This window comes from Notothenia rossii, assembly GCF_949606895.1.
Source record: "Notothenia rossii genome assembly, chromosome: 1".
Lineage (NCBI taxonomy): Eukaryota > Metazoa > Chordata > Actinopteri > Perciformes > Nototheniidae > Notothenia > Notothenia rossii.
The window spans coordinates 40,053,952-40,069,462 of record NC_136912.1 but is presented as its reverse complement, the minus strand read 5'-3'; the positions used below and the strand labels follow the sequence as shown (position 1 = coordinate 40,069,462).

Below are 15,511 nucleotides of genomic sequence, written 5' to 3'. Positions count from 1 at the left end.
TTCTAGTAACGTGGGGGTTTCACCATGGAAACATTTGTCACAGAGACATTGACTGCATGGCAGCTTGAGAACTTGATTGACACATTTAAAGGTAAGTTCATTTGTATTGAGACAATGTTGATATGTTACTATTAAATATTTTGTTATATATTAATAAGAGGAAGGCCATATCCAGTTTTGATACCAAATAGTCTCTATTTTTACTAGGTAATGAACCACTTAAACCAGGGGTGGGGAGCCTCCGGGCCGTATACGGCCCGCGAGACCATTTGGTACGGCCCTCGAGGTAATTTATAAAAACGCAAAAAATAAAAAAAATTAAAGAAATCTCAGACCGCAAAAGAATTAAACAAGCGAGTGCCTGTTTTTCCTGGCCAAGGTCAGGGTCCTTGAACACAACACGAGCCTAACGTGTCATCACGTGTCTCGTCTGACAGGGGTGTAGTTCTGACGCAGAGTACCAGAACGTCGCTCAGCCACTTCAGATAAGGAGCCGTACACATGCTGCAGTTTTTGCGTGGCTGTGTCTTTAGTTGTAAGCCCAGTTCATCCGTCATACTGATCATACTGCCAATAACGTTGTTGTTATTAGCATCTGGTTAGCTAGCTATGCTAATGAATATAAGAAGCGTTTTCTCCAAGCAGTGAGGTAAAGGCATCTTTATATGTGTCAAGCTTCCTGGGCTTTTTGTGTATATTCCCCACTTGAAAGGGATGAGGCGTCTACAGGACTTTTTAGAACAAGATTCCACTCCAGTGACACAGCTTCTTTCCAATACTCTTTATTTGTATTTAGAAGTCCACTTTATGTAGCCACTTTATGCAGGTGAAAAACCTTTGAAACAAGAACATTTTAGAATTTGTAAGCTCATCACACAAATCATGTAAACATGTAAATAAAGCAGATTCTTTTAACTTGACTTTTTACTGCAAATGTTAACAAATCAAATGTGTTTATTTTTAAACTAGAAACTAATTTTTCCTCCTTTATGAGATGTATTCAATGAAATTAAACCAGACTTCAATCAATGCATATAAAATCAAATGAATTATTTACAACACAACATTAATTATTCCTAAACAAGAAAGCTTTTTTCCTCCTTTAACAGAGGTATTCAATTAATTAAATATTACTTCACTAATTAACACTACTAAATTAAATGAATTCTTTTAACAAGAAAGATTATTTCCCTCCCCTTTTTAGCAGGACTCTTCATTGGAATAAATAAACAGAACCGTTTGTTAGAAAGGTTTTAAGTAAATCAAAAATACTTTTTCAGAATAAATATTTTCCTTATTTTACCTATCATTCTGAAGATAAATAACAGAGCGTCTAAGCTCAGACATCCACACAATTAGCGCACCACATTGTAACCTATCTCTATAAACAATGCTGCTCAGAGTTCTAACAAACCACGTGACACACGCGCTAACAAACTAAACAGAACATAAACCTTAGCGGCTCTGCAGAGCTCTCACACATTTTGGATCTGATCTTACCGGCTGCCTGTCCTGACTTGATGCTTGCAAAGCCATGCCATGCTCCCCACAATGCAGTTCGGCGAAGATTACAAATCTTCTACGTCACCCCATTCAAGTGAATGGGCGAAGCGTTGAAAGCATTTTTCGATGCCTGTAGTCATGGGCGCGGGAAGGGGGGTGCTGAGGGCGCTGCAGCACCCCCTAGCGGCAGGCAGGGGGTGGGGAGCTCCCCTGTCTGAATTATTATTTGACGGTTATTGCTGCTCCCGCTGTGCATCATCTGTGTAATATGTAGCCAATAAATTCCACATTGTTGGTCAAATAATATTTTGGCCTGCCCCAAATGTTTTTTCTGTAGCCCCTGACAATTCTACCTCAATAATATAATACATTAACCGTGCTTTACGTGAACCTCATCAAGACACTAGAAAGGACGGCAGGACTGTAATTTCCCGTGTTCAGTGAATGCAACAGAGGCAAGACACCAGACCAATCAGAGAGTTGCATGGAAATAAAAGTGTGCTTGTGTCATTCAAGCTCGCGGCTCTGTGTGTGTGCGGAAATAGCGCATTTAGTGTGTGTGAGAGAGGGGGAGAGAGAGAGGGACCGGTGCCAGCAGCAGGGACCGTGTTGTTAGCATCTGGTTAGCTAGCTGCACTAACGGACATACGGAGCTGTTTGTTCCACAACAAGCTGGAGGAGAGCTCTCCTCTCAGACTGAGAGGCTCAGGTGAGCTAAAGGACTCTCTGAGTGTTTAGATAGTTAAGTTTAGTCTAAGTTATCTCAGTGGGTCTCAAAAGGTTTGGTCAAAAATTATTCAAAAGATTATTTCCGCGGCACACCTTCATATGATCATTATAGTTATAAAAAAAATAAGAGAATAAAGGAAAAACAGTTATGAAATACTATATGGCAGTAAAACAAGAATACAGTTTGAAAGGGGAGTGATTTGTAAAATATCCATAAAGAAAAAGAACATCTGCTTACAGTTGTGTTTCATCTGGGTGTTGAGAGATGTATCCATAGATCTCTTAATGTTGCTCTCAAAGTGCACCAGATTGATGCTTTTAACTTCAATATTTAAAAAAAATCTTCTCTGGGGAGCATCCCCCCGACCCCCCTAGAGGAGGTGAGGTCCACTCCCCACTCGTAAAAAATAGCACTTTACCCCTGCCTATATGCCGTGAGCTGATTATCGAGCCTTCATTGTAACAGTCGCGGGGTTTACTGTGTGTTTGCGTGTGGGGAGTTTTTTTGTGCGTGCTCTATAGTGCCCGTAATAGTGTTCACTGGAGTCCAGCACCTCAGCACCCCCACTCAAAATACCTTCCCGCGTCTCTGCCTGTAGTGTAGAAGGGCCGTTAGAAATGCCTCCTCTCAACACGCTTCCCTTCCCAGGATCGCACACAGCAACTATTTGAGTATGCAGCACTGGGCTCTGTAATTAGGGTGATTACACCCAGCTTGCCAGAGGAGGCAGGACCGCGATCAATTTACACACCAAGTCTTCCCTATTAACTGGTGGTTTGTATTTAAATTAAACATAATTGCAGCGTTTATGATTTAAATTCTGAATAAAGTGAAGATATTTTGTTATCCTATGTATCCATATACGAAATCAGTTTTTTCTTTTATATATTTTTCTAAAACCTTAGCCTCTGTTTGACTTTACAATATGATCATTATAGTTATACAAAAATAAGAGAATAAAGTAAACAGGTATAAAATACTATATGACAGTAAAGATAAGTTGTTATAAATAAACAACAATACAGTTTGAAAGGGGAATGATTTGTAAAATATCCATAAAGAAAAATAAAATCTGCTTCCAGTTCTGTTTCATATGGGTGTTGAGAGATGTATCCATAGATCTCCTGATGTTGCTCTCAAAGTGCACCAGATTGATGCTTTTAACTTCAACATTTAAAAAAAAATCTTCCTAGAGGAGGTTAGCCCCCCCCCCCAGTGTTTCCCCTACCATTGTCTTGGAGTGTCAACATGGAAATGATTATGCAAATAATTGCCACTATCTCAAATTGCAATAATTGTGACAGGCCTACATCTGGTCCCACAATTGTAACCACATTTACAATCTTTATGATTGTCATTTTTGAATTTCAGACCAGGAAGTTGATGAGGAGAGTTCCCGCCTGTTGGATGCCATTGCCATTGCCTCGCTAATACCGAAAATTGGAAACTGTGTCAAATTCCAGAAATATCACAAGGAACTTGTGAGTAAAGGGTTTGTTTTTGTCTGAAGTGGCAGGTAAGTTTTCTTCTCTGCTCTATCCACTTATTTTTTTCACGCCTTGCCCTTTAAGAAGTGCCATCTACAGTAGTTAATGATGGCATATACATGCTTCCGCTGCAGACAAGTCATACCCGGTGAAGCTAAGGGTCTGTTTGTTCATTTGAGGACAGTGCATGGCATGAACAGTGCTTCAACATTCTGGCAGTGCCACGAAAATGGTCGCAGGCGTTCTTTTAGGTATGTGCGGTCTTTCAGAAGACACCTTGTGCAGCATTCTGTCCCAGACCATTATCGTGGCACTGAACAGCATTCCAGGGGGGCCTCAAGAGCATCTATTTCAGTTCCCATGAATGTAGACAATTCTGATCCTGTAGAGGTCCAAAATGAACATAATGGTTACTGGGATGACTTGGAACCAGAAACCATAACCGAGCGAATAGCTCTGTTTTTGGCAACCCTTAAGGCTAAATCGGTACAGACCTACAGTACAGTACGCTTTGTTGTGCGACAAACATCTAGTTTGGTTTCGGACATTGTCAGTTCACTCCAGAGGAAGACAATGTATCTGTTTGAGAAATGTGGTCATAGGGATGATCCCGGGGTAAAGGAAATGGCCCATGATTTTGAGGCAGCAGCTAGTTCATTCGAAGGGTTTGAATCAGAATTCAAACAGATGCAGTATTTTGTCAAGTCAGGCAACTTCATTGACCCTGTAGAGGAGGCGTTCACTGGAGAGTCCTTTGTGCAGAGAAGGGCCTCTGCTACTGGGACAGTTAGACAGGTTTTACTGCAAGATACGTTTTATCGTGTCCCCCTGAAACCTCTCTTGCTTAAAGTGCTTGAGATCCCTGGCATTTTGGATGCCATCTTTGCCTGGCAGCAAAGAGAAGATGGAGTCCTTTCAGACTTCTATGATGGGGAATACTGTAAGCAGCATCCTCTCTTCTCCAGGGAAGTGTCTGTTCCACTTCTGTTTTATAACGATGACTGTGAAACAGTCAACCCACTGGGATCAAAGGTTGCAGTGCACAAGTTGGGGTTCATTTACTTGGTCATCAAGAGTTTGCCCCCAGCGTTTTTATCAAAGCTCTCATCACACTTTCTGGTGGCAGTTTACAAAGTGGATGATGCCAAAACCTATGGGATTGACAGTGTTCTGTGCCCAGTCATAGAGGAACTGAAGGATCTTGAGGTCAATGGGATCTCCCTCAACACACCTCACTTTAAGGGTGAAGTGAGATTTTCAGTTGCCCAGTTGTGTGGGGACAATCTCGGCTTGAATGTCATTCTTGGATTTACTGGGTGCTTCTCCAGTAATTATTTTCGTCGCATCTGCAAGGCACACATAACAAAGACACAGACAAAAGAGGATGCAACCCTGATCAGAAATGAGGCAAATTATGCTGCAGATGTCAGTCGTAATAGCATGTCAGATACTGGTGTCAAGAGAGACAGTATTCTGAATAATTTATCCAACTTTAATGTGACACACAACAAGGTTTTGGATATTATGCATGACTGGTTGGAAGGGGTAGGTCCATTTGAACTGAAGTTGGTTCTCGCCTCCTTGATTGAGGACAAACACCTCACCTCATTATGGCTTTTCTGATGTCAAGAACAAGCCAACTGTGATTGGGAAGCAGGAACTTAAAATTCCAGAAAGGGCAATGCGTCAGTCTGCATCCCAAACATGGTGTCTTCTCAGGCATGTTCCGTGTATGATTGGGGACCTCATACCGGAAGACAATAAACACTGGGAGCTCTTGCTCCTCCTTCTGGAATGCATGGAAATTGTTTTCTCTCCATCTCTGACACCAGAAGTTACAGTTTATTTAGCCGCCATCATTGAAGAGCACCACTCTCTGTTCCTTGAGCTGTACCCCCACAAGCACCTTATTCCAAAGCATCACTTAATGGTGCACTATCCGGGTGCAATACTGAAGTTGGGACCCCTGATTCAGTTCTGGGCAATGCGTTTTGAAGCGAAACATGCCTTTTTTAAACGCATCTGCCACATGACCTGCAACTTCAGAAATATTTGCAAGACAATGGCATTTAGGCATCAGATGAGTCTGTGCTACTCTCTCCTCGCTGGTGATGTATTCAAACCGGAAACTGAAATTGGTCCAGGTCGCAGCACCCTGCTGGCTGTAATGGATGGTTTTGGTGAGGTACAAAGTGGTCTTGACAATATCCCACCCTTTACTGAAACCTTTGTGCCAACTTGGGTAAAGGTTAATGGTACACAATACAGACCTGGCGTGACAGTATTTCTGTCTTACGCTGCTGATGGAGACCCCAGTTTGGCCTAGTGAAAAATATTCTAGTCTTGGATCACTCAGTCAAGCTTGTTGTCCAAAAGTGGGATACAGTAGGATTTGATAGGCATTTGTTTGCCTATGGTGTTGAGGCAACCACTAATGTGTTTGCTGTTGATCAGAGTTCCCTCCAAGACTACCACGGTCTCCATGCAGTGAAGTCCTACAGAGATGATGACAAGTACTCATACGTTTCACTTAGATACAGAGTCTTTTAACCACTTCATCTATATTCGGGGGGGGGGCTCAAGCTCACATTGTGTCATCTTACAACACGTTGTGAGCTTGTAGATCTGCTATTTTTGGTGAAGAGAATTTGAGTATAAATTTGGTGTTGACCGGAAAAGAGGTCCAATTACATACAGGTACACTTTTCTAAATTGAGAGGGTTTAAGTGGTTAAGATTCTGAGCTCTGGCCATCTGACATTTTTGTAGCCTATTCTGTTCACCGAACATTGGGCAAATAAAATATCTCAAGCTCACAATGCGTTGCAGAACAAAGCATTGAGAGCTTGTAGATTGGCTATTGTCTGCAAAGATATTTGGTGTAGAGAGAAATTAGAAATGATCTCCGCTAGGCCAGATTGGCTTAGCCTGGCATTGCCAGACTGTATCACGTGGGATCACTAACAAGTTCCTCCACGGTAGGAACTTAAAAGTAAATTATAGTCAACTGGAATGGAATATGAGACATCTGAATGATACATCTTGATCACATGGCTGCAGAGATGTGTACCATTTGTATGAGTTTTGTTCAAAATCTGTAGCAGTAGCAGCAAAAAATGTGTTTGGAGAAAATGCACACTGGTGGAAAATGTAGTCCAGCACAAATGGTCATGACTCATATGGGGAGTTGAGTCATGAGCCAAGCAATGCAGGGAAACAATTTTTTTACTGTAAGACCAAGGGTTTAAGAGTTATACAGATGTAGCACTGAATTTCAGACTCCAGCTTACAGCTTCCTGCCTACGACCTGCCAAAGACCAGTATAGAGGAATGTTAAGCCCTCCCACTATTTTCCAAGAGGGCGTTGCCAGATTTTCAATTTCAGGTTTTAACCAGGAGATGGCGCTTCATTCACAAATACAGAAATGATGTTGCCTTTCGTAGTTGACAGAAACTGCTTTGAAGAGCATTTGAAAATATAGTCTTTATATATTAAATAATCATAATAATAATGTAAATGTTTACATTACATTAAACCATGCATTTTGTAATGTCAGCATTTCATTTAGAAGAAAAGTAGTGATATTTGATATTTATACTCTATTCCAACAGATTAAACCATTTTCACACTGTAGGCCGATGCATGAAATTCTTACATATTTGCCAGTTATATTATGGAGCCGCTGTAAAAAAGGATTTGATCATTAAGTTATTGAAACTTTTGTCTTTAAGTTACTTTCACTTAACATATCAATTAATGCAATTTCTACTTAATTTCATAAGTTGTTATTATTTCAACTCAGCTCTGTAAGCCAGTTCAATGACCTCTACATTCTATGAAGTCAATTTGACTGAACAGTGAGTTGTGATGTGTAATAATGTTCTGAAACTTTCCATGGCCTCTTAACATGGCAGTAGTGTTGACATATTCCTGCCCGGTGAAAATAGTCCCGGTCTCATAGTTGTTTTCATTAATTGAATGCATTTAACAGGGACATGAGTTTTTTATTTTTTTACGATAAACAGCAAGTGAACCACAGAGTTTGATTCGCCATTATCAAAAGAAGAACTTCCACCGGACAGATTGATGACTACGAAAAGCTAAGCGGCAGATGAATACGTTTTTGTGAAGCGATAAGACAGTGATTTCGGCTGAGGAACCACTGACGGACAGGCAAAGTCAGGTGAGTGGTTGCATATTTAATGGTTTCAGGCAAAACGAAAAGTAGCTAAATGGAGTTAAATCCACACCTAACTGGTGTTTGAATGTTTATAAAAGAGAATTTATTTCAGGACAGTGTTATGAAAATGTCGGTTAACCAAGCTAACTTTACAGGATTATGATTATCTAAACTTTTATTAAATAAATAAGTTTCAAGTATTCTTACTCTTATGTATGACGCTTATGAATTTTTAAAAGGTTTAAATGGTAACTGCCTATATTTGTAGCTTAATTTAGAGAGATTTTGTTTGTTCGTTCCAGTAATTAGCCGTTTCCCGGCTCTGTTCGGTTAAATATTTAAGCAAAATTAACGTGTTTTGGTGAGGTTGTGTGTGTTCCTGCCAGTAATTAGCCGTCTCCCGGCTCTCTGTTCGGCTAAGAATTGTAGCTTGTTAGCCCCCGCCATGGCTTTGAAATGGATGTCATTTGTGGATAAGGGGACTTGAAGATTGTTTTTTGTTAAGGCCGAGCAAGTGTTAAAGTGATTCTATCCTTGCAACGTTTTTCTGGTTCAGCTCACGCTAAACCTGCCCAGATACAGAGGGGGTGCCTCGCGCCATTGAACGAGTAAAATACTAACTGTGTTCTGAAATAGCATTTATATTGTGTACAAATGCTATGTTCCACTCTTGAAATGGAGACAAATTTGTATTTCTGCTTTTTAGAAAATATTTTATCGAAAAGAAAGGAATATATTTAGTTTATTTTATTGAACTATGGTGCCCATAAACTACATGTCCCACAATGCATTTCGTTCTGTGACTTGCGCACTGAAGTGTCTTAATATCAGCAGTTTCTAGCAGCGGGAACAGTCGGTGCTCAAGGCACTTAAAAATGTTGATCTTTGATTGATGAGATTATTGTTATTTAATCTAATAAATTAATGAGATGTATGTAATTATAACACAGGGAAAGGTTACTGTTCACCCACAATAATAAATAAGATGTGCAATGGTTGTAATTGTTAGATATTTATATTATAATAAAATAAATAACATTTATACATGAACAATAATTTTTCCTAAACTTCTGCTTTCAGAGGTAGTCAAGTTATTACTAAAAAAACAATAATAATCCACTGAATAGTCTATGGAAAATAACTGCAAGCAAATAATCAACAATTACAACCATTGTACAATTTCTTTTAAGTTTGGTTAAAACAAATAGTTTTTTCATTGATATATTTGGTATGCACGTAGACACAAAAATGCTCTATGTGGATGCACACTAACCTTTCCCTGTTATTATTACATGCATCCCATGAATTTATTAGATTGAATATGCCTCATCAATCAAAGATGAACATTTCAAGTTGTTTATTTATTTAAATGAAGTACTGTTTAAGTCTTTATCATATGAATTCAGGGATAATATTGTAATTGTGAAAGCCAAGGCTTGTAGTTTATGGGCAACGTGACTGTTGTAATTGTGTGCATCTTATTCTTTGTCATGTTCTCAGTTCTTATTACTTTATTAAGGCCTGCTTCATAATGTACCTAAATGTGTGTTCTCTATTACAGACAGATTTTCAAAGATTTCCGTTTTGCTGCAACTGGATGAAGTGGACTTGTAAGTTGTGCAGGTTTTCCAGTTACAATGAGAAGGCAACATGCACAGTTGCAGACTGTTGGTAGAATATTTTCTATATGTCTGTGTCTCCTCAGATTCAGGCAGAGTTCCAGAGAATTGTCACTACGGACCTGCTTTCATCGTTTCTGGATGGACTTGATGGCCTGGCATTGCTGGAGGTCTACAAAGGTGCATCCAGGACTGGAAAGAAGCCGGCACTACAAGGCCTTTTGGACTGCCTTGAGAAAGATGTAAGTGGTGATGACCATAATTTGGCCACCATTTGTTTGCTACAAATGTTTATATCCCACTGCATTTGTTGTCCCGCAGGACACAAATGAGAGGAGGAGGACTGCTGCTCTCTTGGGACTATCACACTACATGTCTGGCGAAAATCAGGAAAATGTCATCAGGATGTGTGATGTAAGATCATAACTGTCTTGAATTACTTTATGTAATTGTACATTTTAACATAAATCACCCTGTGCCCAAAGTTTCCTTCAAAAGTAATGTTTACAATTACCTTAATTTAACTAAAATAATTGCAATAAAGAATGATACATTTAATATAAACAAAAACAGCAAGAAAACGTAACTATTAAATAATATAAATAAATATAAAGCTCAAACTGTGAAAAGAGAGGCGGTTGAAATGATGTTCCATCACATTGCACTTTTACACTGTGAACTGTAGATTTTAGCTTCTATGTTTATAGCAGAAGCTTCTTAATTAGCTTTGTAGAGAAAAAGTACTTGTAGTACACTGAGCTCACTTTTATTTCTCCTTTTTTAAGGCTCATGGAGACACTCTTGAGGAAGCCATGAAGGTGATGCAAGTTGGTCTACTCATATGCTACGAAGGTGAATGGGATGCCTTTCCTCAGCAGATCTTCAATGTGGCAGTTGTGGTCGAAGAGACAATTGTGCTCCACAACCTGAAAGATGTGGCTTTGCGATGCTTCTTGGACTAATATATTGCTTCAGTCTTCAGTATACTCTGGAAATGAAATATTCATTTGAGTTTATCCAGAGGGTTGTTATGAAGATACAGCCAGACCAAGCCTCTGCCAAAATACATGGACTAAAAAACAAACTAGGTAGGAGGTAGATTATCAAAGAGTGTAGAAAGTGAGCTCAATTTGGTGTTGTTCATTTGTATGTTCAAGTATTTTGTGTCTCTAAAGTGACATGTTTTTAAAAAAATAAAATGTTTTAGGTTAGTGAGAATTCCATTTATGTTGGAAGTGTCACGAATAAACTTGCATTTTAATAGGACATTTAATGTTAATTTCAGTATTTACTAGTGTCTTGAAAGAGTCCTCTCCTGGTGATGTTCAGAAAGCTCTCTATTTGTTTCGTACTGTTTGTGCTGCACCCTCTGTCCTATTTGTAAAATTAATAACATAAATGTGATGTTATAATTTGTATGCATGTATATCTGTATACTGTATGTTTATACTTGAAAAATAAAAATATTTCAGCATCTGAAGTAGCTTCAAGCCTTACGGTACGTCTACACTACAGGCATGAAAAAAAAATTTCAACGCTTCGCCCATTCACTTGAATGGGGTGACGTAGAAGATTTTTAATTTTCGCCGAACTGCATTGTGGGGAGCATGGCATGGCTTTGCAAGCATCACGAGCATCTATCGGCATCAAAAGTTGAACAATGTTCAACTTTTGAGGCTCGATGCTTGGCATCAGCCAATCAAATCCCGTTTATGCAAATCCCGCCAGTGCAAGCGCAGCCAATCAAACCGCGTGCAAGCTGGGAGAGCCAGACCGCAGTTCATTTCCTCATATTCCAAACGAGATATTACGGTAGCAAATCACCCGGTTCTTTACGACCGGAACTATTTACCGGGATACAAACCGGAGGAACCAGGCATGGAGGGAGGTGGCGGAGACAGTGGGTGAAACTGATAGTTTTTTCGCCTGTTTGGAGAGTTTATATCCAGTTTACTTCGTTTTAACATTGCTATTGCTTTGTATGTCGGGGGCGGGAGATTCATGTGATTGGTTGCTCGCAAAAAATCGCCAAGCTTCAGACACGCCCAGCTTCAAGATTTGTTCATGCCTGTAGTGTAGACGGGCCGTTACGGTACGTCTACACTACAGGCATCAAAAAATGCTTTCAACGCTTCGCCCATTCACTTGAATGGGGTGACGTAGAAGATTTGTAATCTTCGCCGAACTGCATTGTGGGGAGCATGGCATGGCTTTGCAAGCATCACGAGCATCTATCGGCATCAAAAGTTGAACAATGTTCAACTTTTGAGGCTCGATGCTTGGCATCAGCCAATCAAATCCCGTTTATGCAAATCCCGCCAGTGCAAGCGCAGCCAATCAAACCGCGTGCAAGCTGGGAGAGCCAGACTGCAGTTCATTTCCTCATATTCCAAACGAGATATTACGGTAGCAAATCACCCGGTTCTTTACGACCGGAGCTATACAAACCGGAGGAACCAGGCATGGAGGGAGGTGGCAGAGACAGTGGGTGAAACTGATAGTTTTTTTTCGCCTGTTTGGAGAGTTTATATCTAGTTTACTTCGTTTTAACATTGCTATTTTTTTTGTATGTCGGGGGCGGGAGATTCATGTGATTGGTTGCTCGCAAAAAATCGCCAAGCTTCAGACACGCCCAGCTTCAAGATTTTTTTTCATGCCTGTAGTGTAGACGGGCCGTTATAGGTGACCACAGCTAACTGCCTGCCGTCAGATTTCATTTAAAAAACAGGTCTGATTTTAAACTTGTATCTTCAGTCGACTCGATTACTGCAATGGTGTCTTCACAGGCCTCACTGCTTTCACACCATCTACAGTTTGATTTGCATAGGGAGCTCTGTGGCTGAATATGGGTGTGGCCCATTTATCATAGGTGATCAGAGCTACGTGTGATTCTCATGGGGGATGGGCACATAAGGCACACACACACACCTGTAACTGCCTGCCGTCTGATTTTAAGACTTTCTGCGCTCATAAAGAATGATAAGAATAATGCATTGAACTGGTTTCATTAATTAGTGAGTTTATTTAACACGAGAACCGCCAATCGGTTCAATTTGTGTGGTGTGTGTGCAATGTAACTTTTTTCAATAAAATATTAATGTCTCCCAGTCCGTGACCTTTCCTGAAAGTGTGTTACGTAGCACCCTATGTTTTTAAAAATTGCATTCTAATAGCGGGATATGTTCATGGCCATGTTACCATTTGAAACCTATGAGAACATGGTCAGAATCACAAACTGGAGCGGGAGCAAAGGGGAAATGCCTCTTCCCCTCAATGTGAGGCAGACATTTGAGTCCAGTGTCTCGGTTCCCAGGCCTGACCACGGACCAGTGGCATAAAATTAGCGAAAAAGCATGGTTGTCATGGTTAGGAAGTGCGCCTGAGTAGAATATTCGTCGTGGCCAAACGGCGGTACTACACTTCCTTTAGGTTGCTGGGCCCGGAAACACTTTTTCCCATTGACTTACATGGGGAAAGAATGGTCTGTAAATTGTTGGATAATTTTTTTTAAACTAAATAAACCACCCAGTATGAACACTTGTATAGCACTAATAAAAAACATTCGTTCCTCAAGTTGTAAAAATGTGCTAATAACGTTATTCTGAGAGTTATATCCCTCTGCATTATGAACGCGCATTTAACCCCCGGGACCGCGCCGCCCGGCACGTTCATGTTAGGTGTTCAGCAGGTTCAGCACTACATGCGTTTATCTTTACCCATGGATGCACAATAACAACGGACCCATATCGTCTCACTGCCATCCCACGGAGCTGTAATAATGGATATATTGCACATGTTTGCTGTAATTCCTCATTTGTAAAATATTATACTACATGGGCTGTATGATTAAATCTTGTACCGTAAATGTTGTATTAAATAAAGTTAATATTACCGACGTTAGATTAACGTCCCTGTAGCTACTTATTGCAATAAGGAGCTTATTGCACTGTATATATATATATATATAGTGCAATCATTCTTTGCATTTTGGTTAAAGTTGCGAATGCGCTATGAGCGCACATACGGGTACTTCTCAGGCATGCCGGGTAAACTGTGACGTTTCGTTCTCTCAAAAGTTGGGCCATTTTATCATCATGCGCCAAGCAACTCTCATAGGAATGAATGAGGCCCCGCCTCCCACGCTGTATCCAGTTCTTATTATACATCCATGGGGCAGAGGTCAACGTGTATTAAAGTTTAAATCTTCCGTACAAAATTATAAAAAGTGCCGGTCAAAGGTCTTCTTTGTTATTTATTGAGCTTTAAAACAAATGAATAACGACTTTATATAATAATAAAATACACGGAGCCTCTCTTTTTCCTCCCTCTCTTCGGACAGCGTCAGTGTCTGTCTCATGCAGCAGCTGATCAAGTAATGAGTGGCCGACAGTAAAAATAAACATATTTATAAGTAGTTTAGGTAGTTCGAGAGGTAATTAAAATAACTAAGGGCGATGATCTGACTGAAGTGTGTGTTTTACTCCGTTCCCCGCTGCATCACAGCGGGAGGAGCTGCAGGTGAGCAGAGCTGCGTGTCTCCTTCCTGTCAGATTAGACTTCACTCGCGTTTATGTCCATATCGAGAGAAAGATAAATAATCTGAATTCAGTGTGCAGTTTACTTTGACTCGGGGGTGAGCAGCAGAGGTGGGGAGAGGCGGGGCTATTGCGTCATCATTATCAGAACATGATCGTATAATTACTGAGTTTAGGCACGTTAATAACGTTTTAATGAAGTTGAATACAGTATATTCATATTTGTCAGTGATTTCATGTCAATTCGGCAAACATGAACATAAATGATCGTGGTGAAGATGATGATTAAATTAGGATTACAAATCGAGAGCCGGGCTGCATTTCCTCCCGTTCGTTTTTTTAGACTAAACAACATTAAGTTCCGCTGTACATCCAGTGTACTGTACAGTATCTGACTTTATTTCACATGAGCTCCAGTGTGGAACCCCACTGCACCCCCTGGTGGATCAATGATCCATTGCAGCTGGCTTCAGTATAATAGAGAGGCGAAGTCCCTCCCCTTCCGGGAGGGTTATGGCTAGAAAGGATCCGTCTAATGTAAATATGACGTCACGTTCTCGTTCTAACTCTCGTTGTAATCGGAGCGGCTCGGTTGTAATCGGAGCGGCTCGGAAGCGCAGTCACGTGGCTGAATGTTTACGTTTGGGATGGCGAGAAACTAAACTATATTAAATATGTAAATACTTGTTAGCGGTCTTGCTGTTGAAAGAAGAATGACAACACTGTAGATCAGCAACACTATGGTTTATTTTGTATTCACAGGCAAGTCAACGTTGTTGCAGTAAAAGTCCCAAGATAGCTCCTGGTGCAATAAAATGTATGTTGCATGTTACTGCTGTAGATGTGTTTACCTCTTTTATATCCCGTTGGGTAGTTTAATCTGCAGCAATGCACCATATTCTATAATATCATCATATATGTGTCGCTTTGTCTCTGTCGTATCTTTCAAAAGTAAAGTGAAACAGCTGTTTTCAGCTTTGTGATGATGTATTTTCCAGCTGATCCAATAGGCTTTTTAAACACCTTACTTGGCTTAAGAGGGAGGGGAATTTTCTCAACACATAAAGGAACACTTTATCCTTCAGTTTATCACAAACATTACATCAACACATTTGGAGATTCTAATTTGAATCCAGTCTGTAATTTGATATTAAGGTTTTAATAATGAAATGAGGTCATGAATCGAGTTCAAGGTTAAGATCATCTTTATTATCCGATGTACAAAAATGAACATACAACATTAATATAACAGTAACGAATAAAACAAAATAACATTATGCAACTCTGATCTTCTTGCTGATACTTTTCAAAGTTAATTTGACATTTGCTCTACTTCTCCTGCTACTGTTTGCTCTGCTTTCAACTTCTCTTTCAACTCTGCTCTTTACTCTGCTTTCCCTGTTTCCTCTGTTCTCCTCTCCTCATCTTCTCCTCAGACTATCCTCCTTTTGCTGTAT

At 40.1% G+C, this 15,511-nt stretch overlaps 1 protein-coding gene across 4 annotated transcripts in view; it reads left to right on the top strand.

Moving 5' to 3' along the window:
• Nucleotides 1-2,038: 2,038 nt before the first annotated feature.
• The window catches only part of LOC307036914 (uncharacterized protein), a 36,452-nt gene continuing 22,979 nt past the window's right edge, over nt 2,039-15,511 (top strand). Inside the window, exons 1-7 of one of the 4 annotated variants that reach the window (XR_013807508.1) lie at nt 2,039-2,212; nt 3,605-3,714; nt 7,746-7,903; nt 9,462-9,510; nt 9,606-9,761; nt 9,841-9,933; nt 10,305-12,618. The gene's annotated coding sequence lies outside the window, so the exon portion shown is untranslated. Of the gene's footprint in view, nt 2,213-3,604; nt 7,904-9,461; nt 9,511-9,605; nt 9,762-9,840; nt 9,934-10,304; nt 12,619-15,511 lie in introns of those variants that run through there. The other 3 variants (XR_013807509.1, XR_013807510.1, XM_079677558.1) reach the window with 3 other exon arrangements.